The sequence below is a fragment of the Aquarana catesbeiana genome, linkage group LG04 (genome assembly GCF_042186555.1).
Source record: "Aquarana catesbeiana isolate 2022-GZ linkage group LG04, ASM4218655v1, whole genome shotgun sequence".
Taxonomy (NCBI): domain Eukaryota; kingdom Metazoa; phylum Chordata; class Amphibia; order Anura; family Ranidae; genus Aquarana; species Aquarana catesbeiana.
In genome coordinates, this window is record NC_133327.1 from 573,157,887 (window position 1) to 573,184,958 (window position 27,072).

The window sequence follows — 27,072 nt, forward strand, 5'->3', positions numbered from 1 at the left end:
ACAGCAGCACCGCCCGCTACAGCAAGGCGGCTGCCGTGGGCTGCATGTGTGCGGGGGCGGGAGCCGGGAATCAGGAAGACGGGTGGGGGGACTTTCTCTCATGCGGGGGGCAGCGTGTGACTCACGCCCCCATAAGCGGCCGATGACTGGCGGAGGTGGAGCCTTATGCTCCGCCTACCCTCCTCCACACTGCTTGACCCTTCTCCTCGGCACAGCAGGTAAAGTTATTGAAAAAAATTATAAGAGTTTTATGGGAACAGTGTTGGCATTTGATGGCTACAATTGATGGGGCACAGTGACAGCGTTTGATGGGGCACAATGGCTGCGTTTAAAGGCACAGTGACAGCGTTTGATGGCACAGTGGCTGCGTTTGGCGGGCACAGTGGCTGCGTTTGGCGGGCACAGTGGCTGCGTTTGGCGGGCACAGTGGCTGCAATTGATGGGCACAGTGGCTGTGTTTGGTGGGGCACAGTGGCTGTGTTTGGTGGGGCACAGTGGCTGCGTTTGGTGGGCACAGTGGCTGCGTTTGGTGGGCACAGTGGCTGCGTTTGATGGGGCACAGTGGCTGCGTTTGGTGGGGCACAGTGGCTGCGTTTGGTGGGGCACAGTGGCTGCGTTTGGTGGGCACAGTGGCTGCAATTGATGGGCACAGTAGTTGCGTTTGGTGGGCACAGTGGCTGCGTTTGATGGAACAGTGGCTGCATTTGATGGGGCACAGTGAGGCTGCAATTGATGTCTTTTTTTCTGAATTTCTTAGTTTGTTTGCACCCCCCCAAAAATTTTGAGCACCAGCCGCCACTGGCATGTGCAAAGTGCTCCATGCATGCTAAAATCAATGCAAACCCTTTAAACAGTCCACATTTAGTTGCAGTCTCCAGGGAGTGGGGAAGGGCACCTGTTCCCCCCTCCCCCTGAAAGGTGCCAAATGAGCCTAAAGAGGAAGGTGTGTGGTTTACAGATGATAGGGCGGGTCTTAAACAGGAAGGGGTGTGGCCTCGGCAGCAAGGGGTGGGTCGTATTTAAATTAGGGGGGTGCATGAGTTTGGTCAGGCCTAGGGCAGCACAAAACCTAAATACACCACTGGGTGTGATATGACACCGCAGCAAGGTGACTGGGTGAACATAAACTCTAAATCTTAGTATATAAAGTGACAATATATAAATGATCCACTTAGTGATAATTAAATTGGATGGAAATCGTGATATTTTAACTGCCTTAACGACTGGGCTGCAAAAAATAGTGATGATGTAAAACAGTTCTTTGAGTGAAAAACCAGATGAAGTGAGTATAACAGTGAATAGTCCACATAAACTGTGCAATCGTGCCAAAAAAGGAAGACGTTCCAGAAAGTAAGTGTCTCCAATTCACAATGCTGTGCCAAACTGTCCACCACACCTTAGTGACGTGAATCCACTCCCTTACGAATGGACACACTCACCAGCTGTTGCGGCCCTACACTCTCGTGTTTGGCCGGACAAGGCTTTAACTCACTATCATGGGGGTTACCATGCGAGCATAGATATCCACTGCTCAGTGCACCGGACACTGTTCTTGGGGTAGTGGTTCCACATAAAGGATGAAACAAAAATGCTCCAGACAGTGTGTTACCGTTTAAAAAGTTTAATAACAAACTGAAACCAAAACCAATGCACTCACATGATCCATAAAAACAATGGGCATGACACTTCACAGCACTTCACAGCAGTCAGGATAAAATACAGCAAACGCATGCAGCAAAAAAGGTCAAACTTCAGACGGTCAAGGCGGACCCAGGGTGTGTGGAGTGTGGATGCCTGACGATCACCTCACCGGTTCACCACTGGCGCTTCCTCTCTGTTCCCCACTAAGTCCGTATGACGAAACATGGCTAAGTCCGTATGACGAAACATGTCGGGGCGTGGCTACACGGCAATCCCATACTAGTGCTAGAGGAAGGAGAGACGGCTGACTGAGCGGGGTGTAGCGGGGAACAGAGAGGAAGCGCCAGCGGTGAACCGGTGAAGTGATCGTCAGGCATCCACACTCCCTGGGTCCACCATGACCGTCTGAAGTTTGACCTTTTTTGCTGCATGCGTTTGCTGTACTTATACAAAAATAGGGCCGCAAAGTAGGGCTGTAACAGCTGGTGAGTGTGCCATTCGTAAGGGAGTGGATTCACGTCACTAAGGTGTGGTGGACAGTTCGGCACAGTATTGTGAATTGGAGACACTTACTTTCTGGAACATCTTCCTTTTTTGGCACGATTGCACAGTTTATGTGGACTATTCACTGTTATTTTCACTTCATCTGGCTTTTCACTCAAAGAACTGTTTTACATCATCACTATTTTTTGCAGCCCAGTCGTTAACGCAGTTAAAATATTATCACGATTTCAATCCAATTTAATTATCACTAAGTGGATCATTTATATATTGTCACTTTATATACTAAGATTTAGAGTTTATGTTCACCCAGTCACCTTGCTGCGGTGTCATATTACACCAGGGGATTGATTTCATATTTATTTTGTAGGAATAGTTGATTGCATCACTAACTGATATTTTCTTTTATATTATACATATATATTCTGTATTTTAATTATTTTTTATGTGTGTTTAGGATGTTTTAGGGTTAGTTTGAGCACATGCAACTCACTTATTAACGTTAGGGTGTATTATTTATTTCACTCCTACGACCAGGGGAGTAGCGCCACTATTCATCTATAGGGTGTTGTCAGATTTCAATATTTCCTTTTTAAGTGGCAGCTCACAGTAGGTTCAATATTCAGAGGGCAGTGGTGGAAGGACAGGTGTAGGCGGTTTTATTTTGTTCATCCACAGTTTTTATTATACAATCTGTATGGCTGAATTTGCGTCGCACATACATGGCATGTGATTTGCACAGCAATGTGGTGCGAATCACATGCAATATCTGACATCGCAGCAGTGTGAACCGGCCATAAGGGTTTTGAAGGCATTCTGATGTAAGCAGACCCCATCAATATGTCCCTGTGGTTTCAAGAAATCAAAATCAAAAGTTTGTAGCCCATTTAGTCATAGCTGGCTGTGGATGAAAGTGGGATGATCATTTTTTCTTAAATAAAATACCATTCCAAAATGGATTGTGTAGCAATAAATGATAAAACAAGTTTAATTTATTTTAAAAAATGTTTAATCACTTCAATAACTTTTTTCTGCCAAAGTAATGAATGTGCATTAAAAATGAATGTTAAGTTTTATGAAAATGCAGCTCATGAAATTGAGAAAAATGGAGTATAATGTATGAATGTTTTTAAAACTAAAAGCATTGCTTTTTGTGTTTCGCTCAATTTGTACGCAGTAAAAGAGGAGAAAAGTGGATCATTAAGTGATGAAAACATAAAGTAGAAGGGTTGATGGGTCGGAAGGTAGAGCTACAACGATCAGGCTCCTTTCCATCCCAGGATTATGTAACCCAATGTTTTTTTGCTGCATTCTCTGGGGAAGAAAGATGATTGCTTTAAAATGATTGCTTGGATGCCAAGGAATGTTTTGTGAGAAAAGTAAATAGTGCAATAATATCACTGCTGAGAAACATCAAACAAATCCCATAAGAACTGCGGTTTATCTTTAGTAGCACAAGAGCCAGCTCTGCTCATGGCATCCGAGAAGTCCTAGGTATCAAACTGTACAATGAACATTCTACAGCCATTTTTTACTGTTTTCTCCTTTATGTATTATGATGTCAAGTTTCCCAAGAAACTTGACAGTCACCCAAAATTACAAGGTGCTTTCCTGACCTCCTAGCAGCTGTGTGAAGTCTTCAAAGATGTTCCACATCGTCCCTAAACTCTTAAGACTTGGATCATCTGATCTCACCATGATAGATTTGGCATGTAGGCAGTAACCTGAGGCCACTCAACATGCTTACACTCAAAGGCTTTCAGGACAATCGCAAGGCCTTTGGGTTTCTCTCTTGGTGTCCTGACAGGTGTATGAGGTCTCCCCAGATGTTTCACATCTGAATATGCCTAAGACTTGAATCACTCTGTGCTTCTATAGTGTGTAGGTATGTATGCCCCCCACTGCTCTACAAGTCTTTTTGAGGTTCTCTTTAGCTGTATGAAGTTTCAAATCTACCAGAGTCACTTGAGATTTGGATCTTCTGGTCCTACGATAGTGGGACTTGGCCCATAGGTAGTATGGAGTCCACTCAAAAACAGTCTAGAGCAGGGGTCTCCAAACTTTCTAAGTAAAGGTTAAAGGATCACTAAAGATACTTTTTTTTTTTTAAATAACAAACATGTTATACTTGCCTCCACTGTGCAGCTCGTTTTGCACATAGTGACCCCGAACCTGGTCTTCTGGGGTCCCTCGGAGGCTGTCTTGGCTCCCCCCGCGCAAGGACTCAACACTTTCATGGGAGTGATGAGTGCCTGCGAGCACGCTCCTGTGATACAGCTGGCGGCCATAACCGCTCACTGTATCACTCGGCCCCGCCCCCGGCACGCTGCGTCATTGGATGTGATTGACAGCAGCGCGAGCCAGCGGCTGCGCTGCGTTCAATCCATCCACTCTGGCCATTCAACAGCCAGGCTGAGCGAGGAAGAGGATGGCTGGGCCGAGCGAGGGACTTTCGAGGGGTCAGGTAAGTAAAACAGGGGGGCTGGGGGGTCCGGTCCATAGAATGCATTAAGGTGAAAAAACTTTTACCTTTACAACCCCTTTAAGTTTACTGTCCTTCAGGCTTTAGCGGGGCTAGACTGTGCCCAGTGGGATTAGAAAATGCCCCAGCATCAGTGGGCATACACAGTGCCCAATTATTGGCTTTAACAGGGGATTAAGACCCCATTGTTTGGATTAATGGGAAGAATTGTGCCATCGATGGTCAGTCGGAGGAATGGTGTCACATTCATGGTGTCAGTTGGTGGAATAGTGCCCCAAGGGCCAGATAAAGGCAAGCAAAGGGTCACATCTGGCCCCTGGACTGCGGTTTAGTGACCACTGCTCTAGAGCATCTCTGGAAACACCCAAGACTTTCATGGTTCTTTGCCATTTCTCCCCACAGCTGTATGAAGTCTCCTGAGATGTGTCCTGGAGACTCCAGAGACTTAGATCATCTAGTGTTGTGGGACACTTGGTGCATTTGCAATATGCTGAATCTGCTTAAAAGCAGTCCATTGTGTTTTGGGAGGCTACAAAAACTTGCATAACCTAGTCCCATGAATGAATGTAATCAGTGTATGTGCAAGAAATAGAATCTATGGCCTTTGCATTTTTTTTTTTTTAATATTCATGTACAAGAAATTTGATATACGGTATGTGAATAATAATATGTAACAAGGCTCTGCTTAAAGTAAAATTTTTAGATTTTTCTCTTTTTTTTTTAATTTTTTAATGGGGACAAATCAACTATTGTTTTCAACCATGGGAATGAGAATATTTGAAGAAGGAAGAACCAATTCTAACAGTGAATGTGGTTTTCGTTTGGAAAATTCCATTCTTTTAAAAATCGTTAAAAGCAAGCAATATTTTGAAGACTTTTGAACATTCGTCAAGTCTCTATTGGCATTATCAATTGTACTGAAGACATTTTTTGTAGAAATGTTTATGAATCGTATGAATGTATGAAAATCTATTAGTGTATGCCCAGCTTAAAGCCCATTTCGGGGCGAAAACAAAAATTTGTGTGCCTGCACTGCATGAGTGAACTGCTTGTTTTTGGAGAGGAGAAAAGGAGACTTAACTAATCCTCTGATCCTTCCAGAGCAAGACTGGTCAGGTACCCTCACGCTCCAGCCATCTTGAGTTGTGGACTGTTTGACATCATTAAGCCCAGAGCAGGCTCCATAGACCAGGAACAGTCTACTGTTGGACTGTGAAAGAACGTCGTTTTCTAGTGGAATGAAGGATCGGGCGAGTATAAGCTTTCCCCTCACCCCAAGCAGTTGCACCGCATGGGAAAGTTATTTTTGTTTTTGCCTGGAGATGGCCTTTAAAGTGGTTGTTCACCCTGTACAACCACTTTTACCTACAGGTAAGCCTATATTACGGCTTGCCTGCAGGTGCTGGAAATTACATAGTTACATAGTAGGCGAGGTTGAAAAAAAGACATAAGTCCAACCTATGTGTGAATATGTGTCAGTATTACATTGTATATCCCTGTATGTTGCGTTCATTTAGGTGCTTATCTAATAGTTTCTTGAAACTATCGATGCCCCCCGCTGAGACCACCGCCTGTGGAAGGGAATTCCACATCCTTGCTGCTCTTACAGTAAAGAACCCTCTACGTAGTTTAAGGTTAAACCTCTTTTCTTCTAATTTTAATGAGTGGCCACGAGTCTTGTTAAACTCTCTTCTGTGAAAAAGTTTTAGGTTTAGGAGATATTTGCAAAAAACCTGTGCGCCGATGACTACGGCGCATGTGCACTTTAGAAAGGGCACATTGTGCCGTTTCTAATAAGGGTCATGCCGTGACTGGCGGCTTCCGTGCGGGAATGACGTCACGCGACTCCGGACAGTCACAGAGCCGGAGTTTGCGGCCCCGGAAGGAAGAGGGGTGAAGATGGACGCTCGGTGCTAGTGGGGACAGTGGTGACATCGTAGGCTTCGTTTTCAGGTAAGTGACACATAATGGGCTACTATGCGATGCATAGTAGCCCATTATGCTTTACCTTTGCAGGGAAATAAAGAGGAAGTAAAACCCATCAGAGCATGTGTGACTCTCCATTTTGAGAAGTCAGAAAGCGCTTGTGTATATAACATATCACGGCCGTGATCCACCATCCAACCTCCAGTCACAGATTCTCCACTGCTCTGGGTCTCCGGGAATGTAAAAAGAGCACCAGGCTTGCATAGTGTAAAATCCTTCCTGAGGTTCTTTATTGTATTACACAATTATTGTATTATTGTATTTATAAAGAACCTCAAACTATAATGTGAACCTGATGTCTATGGTTTATGTGCTAGCTGTTATTGAGTACATTAATACAGTATTTTCTCTATATGAGTGTCTTTAAAGTGTTACTAAACCCAGGACCCTGAATTCATTATATCTGGTCTCTCACAGTACACAGAACATGGAAATGCAATTATTTTAGTAAATATAAACTGCTAAATACCTTTTCTCATCAGCAGTATATATACACATTGTGACTTTTATCAGTGTCTAGTTAAAGCTTGTAGGAGGAGTTTTTATTCTCCTCTGAATGTCCTATGAGGCTGCATGATCCCTGACTTTGTCTCCAAACTCCAGCAATACACACCAAACTGAGCATGTGCAGAGTGCACCCAAGGCTCTGTTCTAGTAGCAGATGGATTGGGGACAGTAAAAGAAGGAAAGGATCAGAGAAGACAGGAACCAACAGCCTTTTTACACAATGCAGAGGATTAACCCCTTGGGTTCCACAGTGAGTATTACAAGCATGCTTTACATATACAGACTGATTTTACAGTTGTGGGTTTAGTAACACTTTAATGTTAAAGTGGTTGTAAAGTCAGAAGGTTTTTTGATCTTAAAGTGTTTGTTAACCCAAAAAAAACACAAACAGATCCAGTTTCCTTAAAGCAGGTTATACAGCACAGTGCTTGTGCTGTGTCATTTGGCCCAATGTATCGCCTAAAAAAAAACCTGGCCGATCCTGCCTGGCTATACCCTCCCCCCTGAAAACTGAGCACATTTATCATGGCTGCTGAGCCCCAACACCTGCTCTGTCCTTCTCTGTCCTCTCCCCCCTCCCCTCCCTGCCCGTCTGCTTGTGTCAGTGCCCCCACCCCCCCCTCCTCCTCCGCTCCTACTGCTCTCCTATCGAATATAAAATTCTCCCACCCCCTCTTTAACAAAACAATAAGTGTCCCTGTTTTATATATAAAAAAATATGCTCATCTCTACCTATATCACAGCGGCTCCCGGCGATCACGTGACTCCTCAGCTCTCTCTCTCTTCTCTTCCCCTCCTCACTGACTGACATCATCGGGAGTGCTCGGCCCCGCTCACTGGAGCTGTCAGCCGGGCAGAGGAGAGAGCCGAGGAGTCACGTGATCACCAGGAGACGCTGTGATATAGGTAGAGATGAGCATTTTTTTTTATATAACACAGGCACACATATGTTACAGAGGGCATAGGAGGATTTTATATCAGTGGCTTAACAACCACTTTAATGTATTCTATGCATTAAGATAAAAACCTTCTGTGTGCAGCAGCCGCCTTCCAGCACCCCCTAATACTTAACTGAGCCCCATCTCTATCCGGTGATGTCCACGAGCTCCTCTGCCATTCAGGACTATTCTCCTGATTGGCCAAGACACAGCAGTGACGTCACTGGTTCCCGCTGCTGTCAATCAAAGTCAGTTCGCTAATCAGGAGAGAGAGGGGGCAGGGCTGAACTGGGGCTCCGTTTCTGAATTGGACACAGGACTCAGCTCGGTACCCCCATAGCAAGCTGCTTACTGTGGGGGCACTCGACAAGAGGGAGGGGCCAGGAGAGCTGAAGAGGGACCAGAGAAGAGGATCTGGGCTGCTCTGTGCAAAACAACTGCAACAGGGCAGGTAAGTATAACTTTTTTTTCTGGTGCCCCAACCCTGCAATAAACAATTGCGCCCAGAGCAGCACTCCCACCTGCCCACCCCTTGTCCCGGTCCTGAGAACACATAATGAACCTATCTAAAGGCAAGCTGGGCCCTGATCTATACAGACTCTGTTTCTTCAGACCTATGGGAATGAATGGTAAACCTACCAGGAGGAAATGTGGTCCATGTACAGATGTGAGGCATGGAGCTACATTGTTAATCCAGGAGGAGCTTTATAAATTTAAACAAGATGAAAAGGCAACGATTACAATGTTTTGGCTAATTGACAGGATAATCCTGCCTGTAAACAAGGAAAGACAGAATATACTGCACAGCCCAGATAAAGCTTTGTCATAAAACATCCACAAAAAATAAAATAAATTATATATATATATATATATATATATATATATATATATATATATATATATATATATATATATATATATATATATATATATATATATATATATATATATATATATATATATAATTTTTTTTTTTTTTTTTAACTTCAACATGCCAGCCTAAAGACTGATATTTAAGATTTGAGTGAAGATCTCCAGGTTGAGGTCACTCCATTCCAGTGAAATGTCTACATTTGAGTTCCCAGCTCCACCAAAAACATGATATCATAGATCATTTCCCTGCTGAACAGTTTAGTATGAAGAATGCAGCACAAGGTCCCCTCCTGGTGCGAAACCTCAGCTGAATGCCAGACGTCAAAAATTTTGGATTAAGTAGGAAACCCTCAGAACTTTTTTGGCCTTCGGTCACAGGAATGAAATAAACGTGGGGGAGGTGTCTTCAAAGGGTGGTACTGTGTACACCACTTTGGTACACTATGCCACGTCCTATTGGTTATCAAGGAAAATCAAGGAATGAAGAAAAAAAATTGACTTTTTAGGCATAACTATAAAATATATAGTATAATTTTTTTATTAACGCAAAAGAAAAACATATATTGAGATGTATACAAATATTAATTAGGCCTCTTTCACACGAACGATCCGTTCAGGTCCGTGGGGATTTTTAAGTACTGAAGCTTGGCGTCATTCCACGAGTGTGCGCAATTTTAAAGTGTGACATGTTAGATATCTATTTACTCGGAGTAACATCATCTTTCACATTATACAAAAAAATTATGTAAAAAAAAGGAACTTTTTTAATTAAACTTTTTTTTTTCCACAAAAAAACATGTTTAAAATATTGCTGCGCAAATACAGTGCGACATAAAAAGTTGCACGACCACCATTTTATTTCCTAGGGTCTCTGCTAAAAAAAAAATATTTAACGCTTGGGGGTTCTGAGTAATTTTCTAGCAAAAAAAATGATTTTTACATGTAGGAGAGGAGTGCCAGAAAAGGCCCGGTATGGAAGTACCAAACTCCATATGATCTATAAAAAAAAAAAAATTCACATACAATAGAAAGCTACTATATCACTCACATCAAGAATAGGGCTATAGATTGGCTCTTTGCATATATTTACTATACGGATTTGACCGAAATCACACGATCCGCCGCAGAATCTAAATTGGACCATACCCTGGCTATGAAAAAGAGAAAAATTGTGTACAACCTCTGTGCACTCTGTCAACATGAATATTAGAAATGTTTCATAAATATTTCATAGAGTAAAGCAAGGAACACTTTGACAATAACAAGGCAAGGTAATCCTAGGGATTCATTACAGGAACATGAACATAGGACACTGCGGAGAGAAAAAAAAACGTTTTTACGGCTTCAAAGGCATCACAACAAGGGCTCTTTGGCAACACGGAGAGAAGAGACGCTCAGGACAAAAGGATGCAATTAGAGTGACATTAAGCCTGACAGCCCATGCAGTGTCCTCACCTCTACTGATGAAGTGCAAATACACAGAACTCTGTCTTTGGGTTAACGGCAGTTATTTATCACTTGCTGGTTGAAGGCGGTAATGCGAATACAATGTAAATTGCATCATTTCCAGGTGAATAATGGGGTAAACTCGTGTGCTTACGTCTATTGCATTTACAACATGTCAAATCATTTCTGCACAGAGCTGGCAACTGTAGAAAAGAAAAAGACGGAAGTAAGCCTGCGGGTTAAAGGAGAACTCCAATATGTGGGTGAAACTGCAGCAGGTGTTAAAGAGGAGCTCCAGCCACCAACGAAAAGTCAGCAGCTACAAATACTGTAGCTGCTGAATTTTACTATTAGGGCACTTTCTTGTGCAGGGATCCCGGGGGGGTCCTCACTCAAGCCGATTCTTCAATCTTGGGTAAGGGAAACCAGAAGTGAAGCCTTGCCACTTGCAGTCTCAACGAGCCAGCTGCGGCGAGGGCTGAACTTCCAGCTGAGTTTGCCATGGCAAACTTGGCAGGGAATGGAAGCAGGTACCTGTCAAAACCAGGTACCCCCCCCCATAGTGCTAAATGTGACACCAGAAGGGTGGGGGGGGGGAGAAAGATGAGCGGAGCTTTAAAAAGAAAATAAATGGCTCTTTGCAACCTGCAGACTTTTTCCATCCTGGTAAGGAAGCTGCTCCTGGTCACGACTAGGGGGATCTTGCCAGTCACCACTAGGGGGATCTTGCCAGTCACCACTAGGGGGATCTTGCCGGTCACCACTAGGGGGATCTTGCCGGTCACCACTAGGGGGATCTTGCCGGTCACCACTAGAGGGAGCTACCGGTCACCACTAGAGCAAAGTACCGTTCACCACTAGAGCAAACTACCGGTCACCACTAGAGCAAACTACCGGTCACCACTAGAGCGAGCTACCTGTCACCACTAGAGCGAGCTACCTGTCACCACTAGAGCGAGCTACCTGTCACCACTAGAGCAAACTACCTGTCACCACTAGAGCGAGCTACCTGTCACCACTAGAGCGAGCTACCTGTCACCACTAGAGCGAGCTACCTGTCACCACTAGAGCAAACTACCTGTCACCACTAGAGCGAGCTACCGGGCACCACTAGGAGCGAGCTACCGGTCACCACTAGGAGCGAGCTACCTAAAACTAAGGTTTTACTTACCTCCTCATAAAAAAAAAAAAAAAAAAAAAAATCAGATTTGTCTGACAACGTCTGTCTTTCATGAATCCATGCTGACTTTTGCTTAAAATATTTTTTTCCAGCAAGAACTCATCTACAGTATGTGGTGTTTTATTAAACTCTTCAATATCTTCCCAACTATAGAAGGTAAACCAACAGGTCTATAGTTATTTGGTAAAGACTTTGATCCCTTATTAAAGATCACAGACTGTCCATTCAGAAAAGGAAAAAAAAATAAGATTTACCGGCCCCTTTCCTACTCTCCATCCTGACACAGCAGCCAGCGGGAGAGGGTGGAAGCCGGAAGCACTGCAGAGGGACAAGGAGGGGCACAGGAGAGCACACAGGGGTGCAGCAGGACCTAGATAGGAGGGGCGGCGGAATGCAGAGAAACTATTTTCCTCCTGCTGCCACTGAATGTCATGCAGGAGGGAGAGAAGAAGAAGCAGGCTTTCAGCAGCTATCGGAGGAAAATGGAGGGGATTGATTTTGCTACATGCCGCCCCCCTCTGCCTCTCCTATCCAAATGTACAGGGGGGCCACACGGGCTCCCTGGAGCACTGTGCAGGGGTCATAATTGCGACCCCTGTGGTTTTGCCCCTGGCCAGCTGCCGGCTTCCTAACCGATGATGTCATAGGTTTATAAGAAGGACATCAAGCGTCTAAGGACGTCCTTGTTCGCTCCTCCTCTGCCTCTCACCATCAGTACTGGGGTCACATTAGCTAAATGAGAGAGAGGGAGAGAGAGAGAAAGTGAGGGAGAAGAGAAATGCTGGAAAAGTAGTCGGAGCCATTGTGCAAAAGTACAATTTTTTTAGAAGAACAAAAAGTCACCTTTAACATTGGGTATCCTACATGTGTTGATGTCGCTGCAATATGTAAAAACTATAAATTTAGAGGTTTTACATTTTAGATTGGGTTGTTTTTTGGTGGCCATCTAGAAAGTGTCCAGTGTAATTTTTGTATGTGTAAAAAATACTCGGCATTCCGCAGCCGAACTGCTATTTGCATATTAGCAGCACTCCTACCTTTCAAAATCTAGAAAAGATTGTGAATAAGTTTTATATATAAAAAGTTATAATAAAGAGAAGTACAGTAACTCTTCTTTTATTAGAACCTTCAGAAATGGTTTCCTCTTGATCACAGTCCTTTAGGAGGTCATGACCAGACTACATACATCTTTTATAAAGAACCAACCAGCCTGGCTGAAAGCTGAGAATGTTCAAAGGAACAAAAACGGTGGCCCCCAGACCAGGACGGGTCAAGTCATATAGAATAGATACAGAGATAATGAGGTACACATGCAGGCAACCTTTTCAACCGAACATCAAACTACCTTGATGACCCCTTTCAATGTCTATATAGTAATAGAAATTATATGAAAAACTGAATACACAGAAAAAAAAAAGTTATTTTTTTTATTTTTGAGTAGTTTAGCTTTGGGTAAAGTCTAGTGGGTTTGATCGCTCAAAAGACTCCATCTCTCGGGGAACCAATATGCTTTACTTAGAACAATGGCAGAAAAAGACTAAAGTGTTACAAAACCCAGGAGCCTGCATTCACTATATCTGGTCTCCCACAGTACACAGAACATGGAAATGCAATTATTTTAGTAAATAAACTGCTACTCCGACTGTCCTATGAGGCTGCAGGATCCCTGACCCTCTGTCTGGACAGTGCCGATTGGTCCTGTGCTGATCACATGCACCCTCCCAAGAAAAACAAAAACAAAAAACAAAGCTCTAGAAATACACACCAAACTGAGCATGTGCAGCTTGCCCCCAAGGCTCTGTACTATCAGGAGATGAATTGGGGACAGTGGAAGGAAGGAGGGATCAAGTTAGACAGCATCAAACAGCCTTTTTACACAATGCAGAGGATTTGCCCCTTTAGGTTCCACAGCGAGTATAACAAGCATTCTTTACTGCATATACAGACTGATTTTACTCTTGTGGGTTTAGTGGTGGTTGGTTTGTTTGTCGCCCCCCACCGCAAAATGGAGCACCACTGACAATGTATACCCGTCGGCAAGTTGCGTTGCAATTCAGAATTAATGGCACCAACACTTGTATTGTGCAATGCTGAGTGTTGTGGTAAAGCATGCTGTGCCACGAATGGCATCTTGAGGCGGCAACTCAACAGCCTATTTTTACCCCCCTCCTCCCCGGCCACTTATGTAACCAAGACCCAAGAGAGAAACTGAGAAGCTCTTCTTACACAGAAGTGTCATACTTCAGTTTCTGGGCACTGTATACCTGGACCAGGAACTATCCACCCTGATCCCCTTGTAGGCAGGTACAATCTATTTCCTCCACTGCAAGTGGCGCCGAACCGCAGTGGAATGGCAGAGGGGAAAGAAGGAAGTCGAGAGGAACTTCGTTCCTCTATGGTTTCCTGGGTCACAAGGAGGCAGCTATCCGATTAGATGCTGGTGCTCCATGTGACTTTGGTGGCCATCTTGGGTCAGGCAGAGTCCATTTAGGACCCTGGCTCCTGGACTTGGCACGTGTTTGGCAAGTGGCAGCGTAGGGACCGGTCACCTGTCTGTCAGGGACAGTGCTCCACATCAGGGAAAGGTTCCGGGAGGAGCAGGGAAAGTGCAGTGACACGCCATTCCTCCTGGAAGCCTCTCTATTTAGGTACGGCTGGCTGCACTTTGCTCCTTGAGACAGAGGCTGTCGGGACCCCTGAGATTTCCAACTACTGACACATCACATCATTTTCCAGGTCTGGTTCGCTTCCTGTCGAGCTTAGCGGAGAACACAAAAGTGGGATTTTAAAGGTTCCAATGATATGAGGATGTGAGATGATATGAGAAAGGGTATTACACTTAAATTATGTGTTTCTTGATTTAAGGCATTGTACACAGCACATGACCAGCATCCCCTGAGGAAGCCAGTTTCATGGGCGAAACATGTTGGGAAATCCATCATTGCTGTATAATTGCAATTATTCATTAGTGTACTAGTCTATACTGTATCTCCTTTTCCCCTTTTCCCCTCTTTTTAAATGTGTGAATTATTATTTTGTTCATCAAAATAAATGAATTTTTTATACTATATTTGATATTATCCTCAAATCATTTGCACCTTTAAAATCCCACTTTTGTGTTCTCCCCTACGATCTATACTTGGGATCTGGTGCCTTAATTAAGTGGTGTGTTTGTGCTCATAAAAATCCATATTCCTGGTGAGCTTGTGTATTGCTGGACTTCTGTTAGAATAAGTCCTGTTTTTGCACCTGGACCGAGTGTTTTCTGCCCACCAGACCACGCTGCACCTACCCACAAGCTCCCCCTTCAGTGGCAAATACATTACAGTACTGGAGTACCTGAAAGCTTGTATGTAATTATAAACAAAAGAAAAAAAAAAGCTAGCATGCAATTCAGCTGGCTAGCAACCTCACAAAATAGAGAAATCAATTCTGTGTGGCTAAATGGTAAAGGGACACTGATACCCATGTACAAGGAAAAAGGCAATACACCTCACCTATACATCCGTAATCTAAGCAAACATTAACAGTGCTACTTAAGGTAATTTTTGCATCGATATTGCACAGAAATGCCGAATACCCCCCCCCCACACCCCCCCCCCCCCCCCCCCCGCCGGCACTGACCACACCTCCTTCCTCTATGTGCCTCCATAGAAAGCCTGGTGCTACTGCAGCACCCCCCACAATAAGTATAAAACTTTTTTTGCGGAAGGGAGTTTAACAAGACAAATGGTCACTCATAAAATTAGAAGAAAAGAGGTTTAAACCTTAAACTACATAGAGGGTTCTTTACTGTAAGAGCGCCAAGGATGTGGAATTCCCTTCCACAGGCGGTGGTCTCAGCGGGGGGCATCAATAGTTTCAAAAAACTATTAGATAAGCACCTGAACGACCGCAACATACAGGGATATACAATGTAATACTGACATATAATCACACACATAGGTTGGACTTGTGTCTTTTTTCGACCTCACCTACTATGTAAGTAACTATGTGTATGTGCTCTCTTGAGTTGGGCTGGGCTGTGTGCCAAGAAGCACTTTTCTGTTTGTTTCACCATGTCCTTTGCAAATAAATTCTGAATGAGAGGACCGGGCTCATTATAAATCACCTGGTTCACTCTCAGTGTTCTGATGAGAAAAGCTGCAGGGTTCTGCATCACTTTACCCATGGGGAATATCTCATCCAAAACTGATATTTCTATTGGAGGAGAAGCCTAAAATCTGACTTGTCCTTAGTGCAGACTTAGGAATATCAGTGAGCCAATCACACAGGAAAAATTGGTGTAATTGCTCTTGGCTGCCATATTGCATTGAATTTTACAGATAGGGAAAAGTCGTTTTTCATAACATTAAATTACAACAAGGACGGTGTAGCAATTGTATATATGTTCTGTTATTTTTTCTGGGTTTTTTTTGCTATTTTTTTGTTTTCTAAAGATCTTCTCTATAATAATGTTATGGAAATGATTAAGAGCTCCAATCGAGCTCAAGGTTATCTGCTGCTGTCTCTAATTTGAAAAGTGTTGATATGCATGCATATAAAAGTAAACACACTGAGACACGCTCAGTTTCGTTACTGTTACACTTTTTTTTTTTTTTCAAGGCGGTGTTAATGTTTTATACACACAAATACGTCATTGCTATGTCAGTCTAATAGGTACATCTCATTGGTCAAGATAGAAAAGAAGATGGATAATTTTCATAACGAGGTTTGGCTCTCTTTGTTCTTATCTCCAGTTCCGCGTTCTTCTGTGTGTGGGAGGTAGGGGGTACACGCCATTTTGAGAAAATATAGGAACAGAGCAAATCTGTATACTTATATAATGAGTAAGGAGAAAAATATGTATGCACATAAGAAAATAGACATTTTCAGATTACTATTATTATTATCTACATCACATTCCTTCACAATCCCCCCTAAAATGACTATTTTCTCTTTTCTGTCCCTAATACTAAAGGTCCTACTTTTTAGCCTGGCCCTTCTCCTCAGCAACTCTTTTAGGCTGTATATAGAATTGGGCAGCAACTGTTCACTTCCCTCCTCGATACAGCTGGAGAGGTGCAGTCAGGCGCTATCTATCCCTATAACCCTATAGGATTGTGAGATTATGGACAGGGAGTGACTGTAGAGGAGTGAAGGGTTTGTCATCTTCCATCATAAGGAGGTCCTCTTCTTCTTGGTGGAGAAATGTAGGTGTGCTATTGTCTACAGCCTTGCTCATTAACTTTTTTACAAAAGGTAGAATACAGCATATAATCAGGGCTAAAAGGACCAGGATTATTAATACCGTTACCCGTATCTGGGCGAGCACCTTCTGCCACCCACTCATCCAGCTAAAATATTGGTCCCATGGGTCTGTGATACCTGAGTTCTTCTTCAACTCTAGTGACAGATCTTCTAATTTCTTTATAGCTAAAGTAACCTTACCATTTGGGCCAGTATTATCAGGAATGTATGTACAACAGGTTCCCGGTTTTTCCTATGATTTTACAAAACACCTCCTTTCCCCACTAGCACCATGTCTAAGGCCATCAGGTCCTGGAATGTCATGTAGGAAGTGGGGGCTAGCTGGTCAGCAATTCCCTGGAGGGCGTCTTTAGAGTAATTTACAAATCTCTGTTGGTTATAATATGTGTAGTGTCAGGTCACCTAGAGGCTGGGTGACAGATGCACACCGTTGGGATCAGGAGTGCACCGCAAGGTAGTAGACCCTACGGCTGACTGCTGCGGATTGTACCCTGGGAGGTTCAGGAATCAGGTCTACTGGATCACTGACACAGATCCCACTGGGAGCTAGAGCATAGATTCCCCAGGGCGCGGAGTCTAAGAGCCAGCGGGTGTTCACCAGAGCCTCTAGTGGTGAGGATGGACTGCGCTGCAGTCTGGCTCCAGGTCGCGGTCCCCAGGGTCTCACAGCTCACGCTCACGGTAGACTACAGGAGATGAGGAAGGAGGGAGCTGTCTGGAACATCAGGGTCACAGGCAAACAGGGATGGTCGGGAACAGGCCAAAGTCGGTAACAGGAATCAGATGTAGGAAACACAGCAAATACACATAGAGGCTAAAACACAGTGGTTGATCAGCACTGCTGGCTTGCAGTGCACAGGTTAATATAGGGTTCCCTGATATGGCCTGGGGTGGGGCCATGCTTAGAGGGGAGGTTACAAAAGCAGTCAGGTGAGGGTCAGCTGGTCTCTAGAGATGAACACATGGAGACAGGTATGCTGATCGACAAACTCTATTGCATAACCATGACATGTAGTTAATTCAATCTACATTCTTGCTGACAGTTGTTATGGGGATCAAAGACTCAAAACCAGCTTTTACCTGATCCCTGCCTTTAAACTCATCAGGGACCCCCCTTGTAACCCCTATGACATGTATGTATACATGAGGATCAAAGCTTCCGGAGAGAGCTACTCGCTTCCTCCTCTGACTGTGTGCTGGGTCAGTGTATGTATCAGGGATATCTTTGGTTAGGATATGGGGGCTTTCTATTTTCATCTTTTTTGTCTAATGCACTCTGTGGTCGCCCATTCTGGCCCTGTGTTCCAACCCACTGGCCCCCACAGAAACCACAACTCTGTCCCCAGTAACTGTCTGTGTGGCATACATATATGTCCTTACCGTCAGGATATCACTGTACCAATGGCATCACCATGAAGGGTCAAACGGACAAGGTACTATGTCACAGTAATCTAAGGTAAAGGTGGTCACATGTGTACCTGAAGAGTTACACCAAAACGTAATTATGTTATCATTTTTGTGATGGCCACCTCCTGGGCCCCTCCCCCCCTAGATCAAACAGAAAAAGGATATGCAGCACCCGAAAACACGCTCTCCTGCAGTGATAAGCGTGCATTCAGGTGTTCTTCCTGGCCAACTTGACTGAGGTGGCTGTGGTCAGCAAAACTTGGAATGGACCATCATAACTTGGCTCAAGGATCTCCAGACAGTAGTTGGTGTGTTCCTGTATCTAATTCAGGATCTGGAATGGAAGAAAACACCTGGACATGCATTCAGGTTAATTCTCGTGATAATGTGGTTACATAATTAGTCAACACATCAGACTGTAACTGTAACTGTTGTGGAAAGTAACAACCAAGTCTGGGAGCTGAACCAAACAAAATTTCATAAGGGGATAGGGCATGTTTCCCCTGGGGGTGTGTCTGACACTGAACAGGGCAATGGGCCAACTCATGTTAGTCTATTGGGCCATCTTTAACATCCTGTTTTTAGTGTCCCATTCATCCTTTCTACCTTCCCGCTACTTTGAGGGTGGTATGGGATGTGTAGTGCCAACTGAACCCCCAGTGCTGCCCAAATCTCTTTAGTAAGGGTTGTTGTTAGGGCTGGTCCCTGATCTCTCAATATCACCTCTGGGACCCCAAATCTACATACTATCTCACTCAGTAATTTCTTAGCTGTGGTCCTGGCAGTCATGACCACTTCCACTAGGGCGTATTCGAATCTGCCACTTCTTGGCACTTGAGAATGATCAATTTGCATCCTCTGGAATGGGGTATAGGGCTTTTGCCAGGTGCTTCTTCTGTGCATTCTGGGTTACATTTGGTGCAGATAATGCATGATCTGCAGAAGCTGTCGGTCAGTGGAGTAACTCTTGGTGCAACACTTGTTGATAAGAGAGTTCATAAAAGTCTTTGTCAAGTGGGCAGCTCCATGTGCCCATTGCACCACGGCTGGGTACATACTCCTGAGTAGACAAGGCTTCTTGTTGCACTCGAATAGTCCATTTCTGAGAGTTGCTCCTTTTCTCCATTTCCAGCTTTCCTTCTTATCCGGACTTGTTGTTTCCTGTAGTTCTTTTAGATAAACTCTGTCCACTGGGAAAGTCTGTAAGGTAAGCACGGGGTGGTTTTCTTCTACCACCCTGCTGTCCACTTCCCGCGGACCACCAGCTGTCTGTTTGGCAGCTGTATTGGCTTGATGATTGCCTTAAGCTTCTTTTGAGTTCATTTTGTCGTGTTCTTTTACTCAGAATAGTCACTTGGGTTGGGAGAAGCAAGGCATCAATCAATTTTTCACAGGTGTTCCTGCAGCCATCAGGAATCCTCTGTCCTAGATAACACCATAATCATGGGCAATGCTGAAAGCATATCTTGAGTCCATGAATGTTGGCTCTTTTTCCCTCTGCCCATTTACGTGCTGTAGTAAGTGCTTATAGCTCTGCCTCCTGTGTAGACATCACCGGTGTTAAGGCTTCAGCTTGTAGAACAGTGTTTTCAGTGGTGACCGCGTGTCCTGTGCGGTCACGGGGGTAACAAGTCAAGACTCTACTCCTCCTCCTCCTTTCCCCCCTCGAGAAGTGGAAGAAGGGTGGTAGGGTTCAGTGTTTGACAACTTAATAGAGTAATGCTGTCCAGTAGGAGGGAACACAGGAGTCTCAAGTGTCTGGTAGTGGACAAGTGTTTCGGCTGGATCTTGGTTGAATATGGCAACAACGTCATGGGGAACAAGCAGAACGAGGCAGTGTCCGAGGACCAAGTTCAAAGTTTTGTCAAGCAAGTCTTGTGTAGCAAATCCAGCTCGGAGACACAATAGGCCTCCTCTTGCTACCGCATCCAGCAGACAGGAATAATATCCTATGGGGCGTAGGCTGATGCCATGTGATTGGGTGAGTACACCTGCAGCATGTCCCAGACGTTCGGATACAAAGAGCTTGAGCGTTTTGTCGTAGGCTGGGAGCCCTAGCGCCGGGGGTGGCGCACTCAAGGGTTTCAAACTTTAGATATTTCTTCAGGAGACATCTGGAAGGGTCTGATTGCAGAGCATCAGTAGGAAGGCTTCTGGAATCCATGCTCTGCACTAGGAAATTAGTCCAAGGAAAATGACAGGTGTTGAGCACCACTGCAATTTGGGCTTTGAGGCTCTGCAGCCCTGGTTGGCAAGATAGCACAACAGGCTTTCTGAGGTGACTTCAACAGGGGGTAAGTCAGCTGCACAAAAGAGAAGGTCATCAACATGTTGGAAGAGAATCACTTCCGGGTGTTCCTTTTGTCATGTGTTAAGGATGATAGCCATAGCTTTTGCAAACTGGCTTGGAAAGTTCTGTGCCCCTTGTGGCACAACTGTTTAGGTATGTTGCCGTTTCTTTCCGTGGATGAATGCGAAAAGGTACCAGCAGAAGGGGTGAGGGTGGACACTGAAGAAAACGTTTGTAAGGTCCACCTCTGTGAGGTATTTTGCAGTCAAAGGCATCCACAGTAGGTACCTGGTTCTCTTTTTAGGATTCTCTTCTTGGGGTTATTGTGGTTTCCGGGGCAATGAAGCGCCCTCTTTTAGCTTGACTGAAACTGGTGGCACCTTTAAGTTACCGTTGTCTCCCGGTCCTGTGGACCATAGGCACGCAGGGATTCTGTCAAGTACTTCCTGCAGTATTGAACTTGAAGTTTTTTTTTTTTTCTTCATTAAGTGTCATCAGGAGAGGCAGAGAACACAAAGCAGATGAGTCTTCTAAAGATAGGGGAGTATGTAACTTCACCCCCCTTCAGGCGTGTCCTGATTGAGGCCTGTAGTCTGGACAACACATCAGCTCCTAGTAGATTCAAGGGACATGTAGAGGACACCACAAATCTGGCAAGCAAATCAGGAAGTGGAAAGGAAAGAATTATTAGGCAGGTTCACCGCTCTCAACACACTTTTGGCTGCACCCCTGTCAATGAGGAAAGTGGTAGGTTTTTCGTCTGGGACATCTTGGGGCTCTGCATTCTTTTTTGAAGTGACCCCGTTTCCCACAGTTGTAACAGGTGATCCTTTCCCTGGTATTGGGCAGTGGTGGTGGACTAGTGTAGGTGGGATCTTCGTCATGGGTTACCATGAGGGGCGTTGGTTTTTTACCTTTTTGATTTTCTATACCTCTGGCCACCAACAATAAATCAGACATTTTCATTGAATGGTATTCAGGGCGGGCCACCATCAGGCCTTTTCTGATATCCTCTCTGAGCCCTGAAACAAAAGCAGTTGATAACATGTGTGTGTGTGTGCCTTTATGAGTCTAGCATGATACTTCTTCACACACTACCCTTTATCTTGGGTAATATCTTGGATTGTGGTCTTCTGATCCGTCAACTTCTCCTTTGCCCAGTCGTGGAGTTGTGCACAGAACTCCACGCCTGAGGTGTAGGAAGTGGCACTTGTCAGCCAGGCATCATTGAAGGCCATCTGCATGACTGGCCAAAAGACATATCCTGCTTTGATTTGGCATAGGCTGATCAAGTCTCTCCAGGCAGCTGAGTAAGTTTCTTGTATCTGCACTATCCTGTGGTAGAAGGGAATTGGCTACTTCTCTGGGTCAGGCAGACTTGTCACTAAGGCCGCTGCTTGTGATAGAGTAAAAGCGACATACATCACTGGTGCCCCTTCTGGTAACCGAGACTGTTGTTGGGGCAGGGGCTGACAAGAGGCACTGTTCTTTACGGTTGCCAGCATGTGTTTGAGATCCTCTCGGAACTGAGAGTCTGGAGCCGGATTGGGGGTTAAATCAGTGGGTGGCCTTGCTGCCTGCTGTCGGGCTTCCCACTCAGATGCTTCTTCATCATTAACATATCCAGCCTGGGAATGTGATGCTCCCGTATTGGGGAAGACAGGTGTGTGGTATGAACCATCTTGGTCTAAAACAGGGAGGGCTGGGTACAAGCTGTTTAAGCTTACTGGGTGTACCAAGATGGCCGCCGGCAGGAAGTGCACTGGACTGGGTAGAAAGTGAAGGCATGGGTGCACTAAGATGGCCGCCGGGCTGAGTTGTCACAGTGGGTTGTGCTTGGGTGGTGAGAAAGGAGTGGTTGTTAGACGGAGGGCAGTGCTGTCCCTCCCCTCCTTTGTTTAAAGTTCCAACATATCATCAGCTATACATACATAATACAATCGCCATCTTTCTTAACTTCCTTTATCCAATTTTCTTTATCACACAGGATTTTTCTCCCTGTCTCTTCAGCAACATAACTTTCACCATTTCTTTCAACTTTGTTAACTATTTCAACATCTTCTTCTCTCCTTCTTTACAATATCACTTTCATTACAATATCACTTTCTGTTTCTCGGCTAACGGCTTGAGAGGGGAATACATACAACCAAGGAGTTAATATTTTTCTCAGCGTTCTTATCAGCAAATTCCTTCGGTGGGAGCTCATAAGACTAATGTACGGTTAATCTCAGAACAAGAACAAACACATTAGGGGTAGTGAGGAGCAACGGCCCGCGACCCAACAGATCTCCCGGGCAGCCCCCCTCCGACTTTAACCAGTCCCCACCCCCTCTCGTGTATATAGCAAACAATAAACCACAAATACAATCACGACAGGACATTACACCTGCCACTCTCTGAACCGTAAAGCCTCAGCAGGCTAAGATAAACGCAAGGGCAGACCACCCTGCAAAAATAAACCCGTTTATAGACGTTTTTCTACAGCTCTACACCAAGAGGCCGACAACTCTTCTTGGGGTGAGTCCTCTGTAACGCTTTCAGACTGCAAAGCCAGCAGCTGAGATAACTCTCAAAGGTTCCTTGAACCTAGAGTACACCTGTCTATAAACGACTGCTACAAAAAAACTATCTCATCCCAGAGGCCGACAGCTCGTCTGGAGATGAGACCATACATTCACGCATGTAGCACTTTTAGACTGCTGAGTTTCGTAGCCCAAAGAATGGCAGACAGTGAACAAATACAGTCAGCAGAAACCCATCAGCAGGTTCGTTAAACAACCTCAGGCGAGGAAATACCTGCCTCTAAGACAGTCTCAGCATACCGACAGAATCCAGCCGTCAACCGAAAGATAAGAGAGTCGTACAGTGGTAAGAATATAAATCAACTCACCGGTACTGTTAGGGCTGCGCAAACCCCACTCTCATTAATCAGTTAACGCCCGAATGCTTGTCGCGGTATAACTTCGACCGTAGCCTGAGATCCCGGGTTTCGGCACCATCTGTTATGGAAATGATTAAGAGCTCCAATCGAGCTCAAGGTTATCTGCTGCTGTCTCTAATTTGAAAAGTGTTGATATGCATGCATATAAAAGTAAACACACTGAGACACGCTCAGTTTCGTTACTGTTACACTTTTTTTTTTTTTTCAAGGCGGTGTTAATGTTTTATACACACAAATACGTCATTGCTATGTCAGTCTAATAGGTACATCTCATTGGTCAAGATAGAAAAGAAGATGGATAATTTTCATAACGAGGTTTGGCTCTCTTTGTTCTTATCTCCAGTTCCGCGTTCTTCTGTGTGTGGGAGGTAGGGGGTACACGCCATTTTGAGAAAATATAGGAACAGAGCAAATCTGTATACTTATATAATGAGTAAGGAGAAAAATATGTATGCACATAAGAAAATAGACATTTTCAGATTACTATTATTATTATCTACATCACATTCCTTCACAATAACACATTACTGCTTGTAGTCGATGGCAGTTATCACTGTGATTTGTAGGAAGCACAGATGGCTTGTGTATCTTATTAATGATTCAGAGTCACATAATGACAGTTCAGCGACATGTATCCCATGTAATACATCCCTCCCCTGAACTCTTCCTGCACAGTCATCAGTTATATTCTGACCCGGCTCCTTTGATCTTCCAAGTGCCCTCCAGTCTCCTCCATGGGCTTCCCTCTCCTTCTAAACCTTCCCAACAATGGAATGGAATCCCGAATGACGAGCCAGGAATGTTTATCTGCAGGAGAGCCATGCATGGCAACAATAGTGTAATCCTGGAAGGGGGTCCAAAGGGCCAAAATGACAAAGTTGGTAGTAATTATGAAGGGTGGAGACCGGTGGTGTAACGAAAAATATAGACGGCCCACAGTTTGAATTACGCCCCCCCATCCAAACCTTGACTTCCCCCTTTACTGACCCATATTACTTTAAGTGGTCTCGGGTGATACACAGAGATGAAACAAATCCTCCTACATAAGGTGTACCTGTTTATCTGCAGTCTTCTCTACATCTGTTCAAAGAGCTGAATTAAAAAGCTTGCCTGAGCTGTCAGAAAAAAGGGGGCCGAGAGCAGAAGTTACTCTGCAGAGATGAGTGAGGGGAGCTGTGATCACTGATTGGAGGGAACATGCCTGACGAAGGGGTCCCGAAACTTTGCACTACAATGCTATGTGATGTGATCTTTCTGTAATAAAAAAAAAAACATTGGACGAAATAAATGATCCTTTGTGTGCTGGCGCATATCTACATATCTGATTGGACGGGAGGGGAGGGAAAGCAACCCCCCCCCCCCCCTTCTATACAGCACACAGAAACAGAGCTGAGGCTGTCAATCAGTTGGAGTTCCCTCCCCTGTCACCATTATTCTCTTGGTGTCAGAAAAACTTGTCCGATGTGAGTCATGCCTAAAGCAGAGGAAGGAGGCGACAGACAGAAATATCACTTAGTGCTCTGGATTGAGACAAGTACACACGATGGAGGGAGAGGCTTTGTTCATTTTTCATTTCTGAGGTTTACAACCACTTAAAAGTTGAAGTTTAGGTATGGCAATTTTTAAGCAGTTAAATTAGTCCATATTTTGGTCCATGTGCTATACCTGTGGTATCCCCATGGATGCTGGAAACCACTATAGTAGACAACGCTACTACAGCAATTGCTGCTGGTTTTTGCCCACTAGGCATGAGAGCAGTGTGGTCAGTTTTCTGGCTGTGTTGAGAACTCAGCCTGCTTTCCTCCAATGATCAGACTGGTCTTACACACAACCTCCCCCTGCACAGCCATGCACTGGGAAGACCAGTGTACTGCCGTTTCTCCTCCCAAAGATTTCTGAGCTCATTATGCAGCTGAGACCAGAAGGAATGTGATCACTTATACAAAAGGAAAAAAAATGTATAACTTTAGTTTATTTTTTTTTAGATCTATACACAAATATTTTGCCTTTCATTTCTATTAAACTGAATGGGTTGTTTTACAAGATGATCGTTCACATACAGTGAGGGGAAAAAAGTATTTGCTCCCCTGCTGATGTTGTACATTTGCCCACTGACAAAGAAATGATCAGTCTATAACTTTAATGGTCGGTTTATTTTAACAGTGAGAGACAGAACAACAATATCCAGAAAAACACATTTCAAAAAGTTATAAATTGATTTGCATTTTAAGGAGTGAAATAAGTATTTGACCCCCTATCAATCAGCAAGATTTAGGACTCCCAGGTGTCTATACAGGTAACAAGCTGAAAATAGGAGCACTTTCTTAAAAGGGAGTGCTCCTAATCTCAGATTGTTACCTGTATAAAATACACGTGTCCACAGAAGCAATCAGATTCCAATCTCTCCACCATGGCCAAGACCAAAGAGCTGTCCAAGGATGTCAGGGACAAGATTGTAGACCTACACAAGGCTGGAAAGAGCTACAAGACCTTCGCCAAGCAACTTGGTGGGAGGGTGACAACAGTTGGTGCGATTATTCGCATATGGAAGAAACACAAAATAACTGTCACTCTCCTGCGGTCTTCGGCTCTGTGCAAGATCTCACCTCATGGAGTTTCATGAGAACGATGAGGAATCAGCCCAGAACTACAAGAGAGAATCTTGTCAATGACTTCAAGGCAGCTGGGACCATAGTCACCAAGAAAACAATTGGTAGCACACTACACCGTGAAGGACTGAAATCCTGCAGCGCCCGCAAGGTCCCCCTGCTCAAGAAAGCACATGTACAGGCCCATCTGAAGTTTCCTAATGAACATCTGAATGATTCAGAGGAGAACTGGGTGAAAGTGTTGTGGTCAGAGGAGACCAAAATTGAACGATTTGGCATCAACTCAATGTTGACCCCCAAGAACACTATCAAACATGGAGGTGGAAACATTATGGTTTGGGGGCGTTTTTCTGCTAAGGGGACAGGACAACTTCACCGCATCAAAGTGACGATAGACGGGGCCAGGTACCATCAAATCTTGGGTGAGAACCTCCTTCCCTCGGCCAGGGCATTAAAAATGGGTCGTGGATGGGTATTCCAGCATGACAATGACCCAAAACACACGTCCCAGGCAACCAAGGGGTGGCTCTAGAAGAAGTCCATTAAGGTCCTGGAGTGGCCTAGCCAATCTCCAGACCTTAATCCCATAGAAAATATGTGGAGGGAGCTGAAGGTTCGAGTTGCCCAACGTCAGCCTCAAACCTTAATGACTTGGAGAGGATCTGCAAAAAGGAGTGGGACAAAATCCCTCCTGAGATGTGTGCAAACCTGGAGGCTACAAGAAACGTCTGACCTCCGATTGCCAACAAGGGTTTTGCCACCAAGTACTAAGTCATGTTTTGTGAAGGGATCAAATACTTATTTCACTCACTTAAAATGCAAATCAATTTATAACTTTTTTGAAATGCGTTTTTCTGGATTTTTTTGTGCTTATTCTGTCTCTCACTGTTAAAATAAACCGACCTTTAAAATTATAGACTGATCATTTCTTTGTCAGTGGGCAAACATACAAAATCAGCAGGGGGATCAAATACTATTTCCCCTCACTGTATGCTCTCATTCATACAGATAAGTCAGTACA

General features: G+C 44.4%; 1 protein-coding gene across 7 annotated transcripts in view; it reads right to left on the bottom strand.

The window, feature by feature from the left end:
• The window catches only part of LOC141140669 (protein kinase C epsilon type-like), a 358,981-nt gene that overhangs the window by 217,565 nt on the left and 114,344 nt on the right, over positions 1-27,072 (bottom strand). The gene's annotated exons all lie outside the window — the stretch shown is intronic.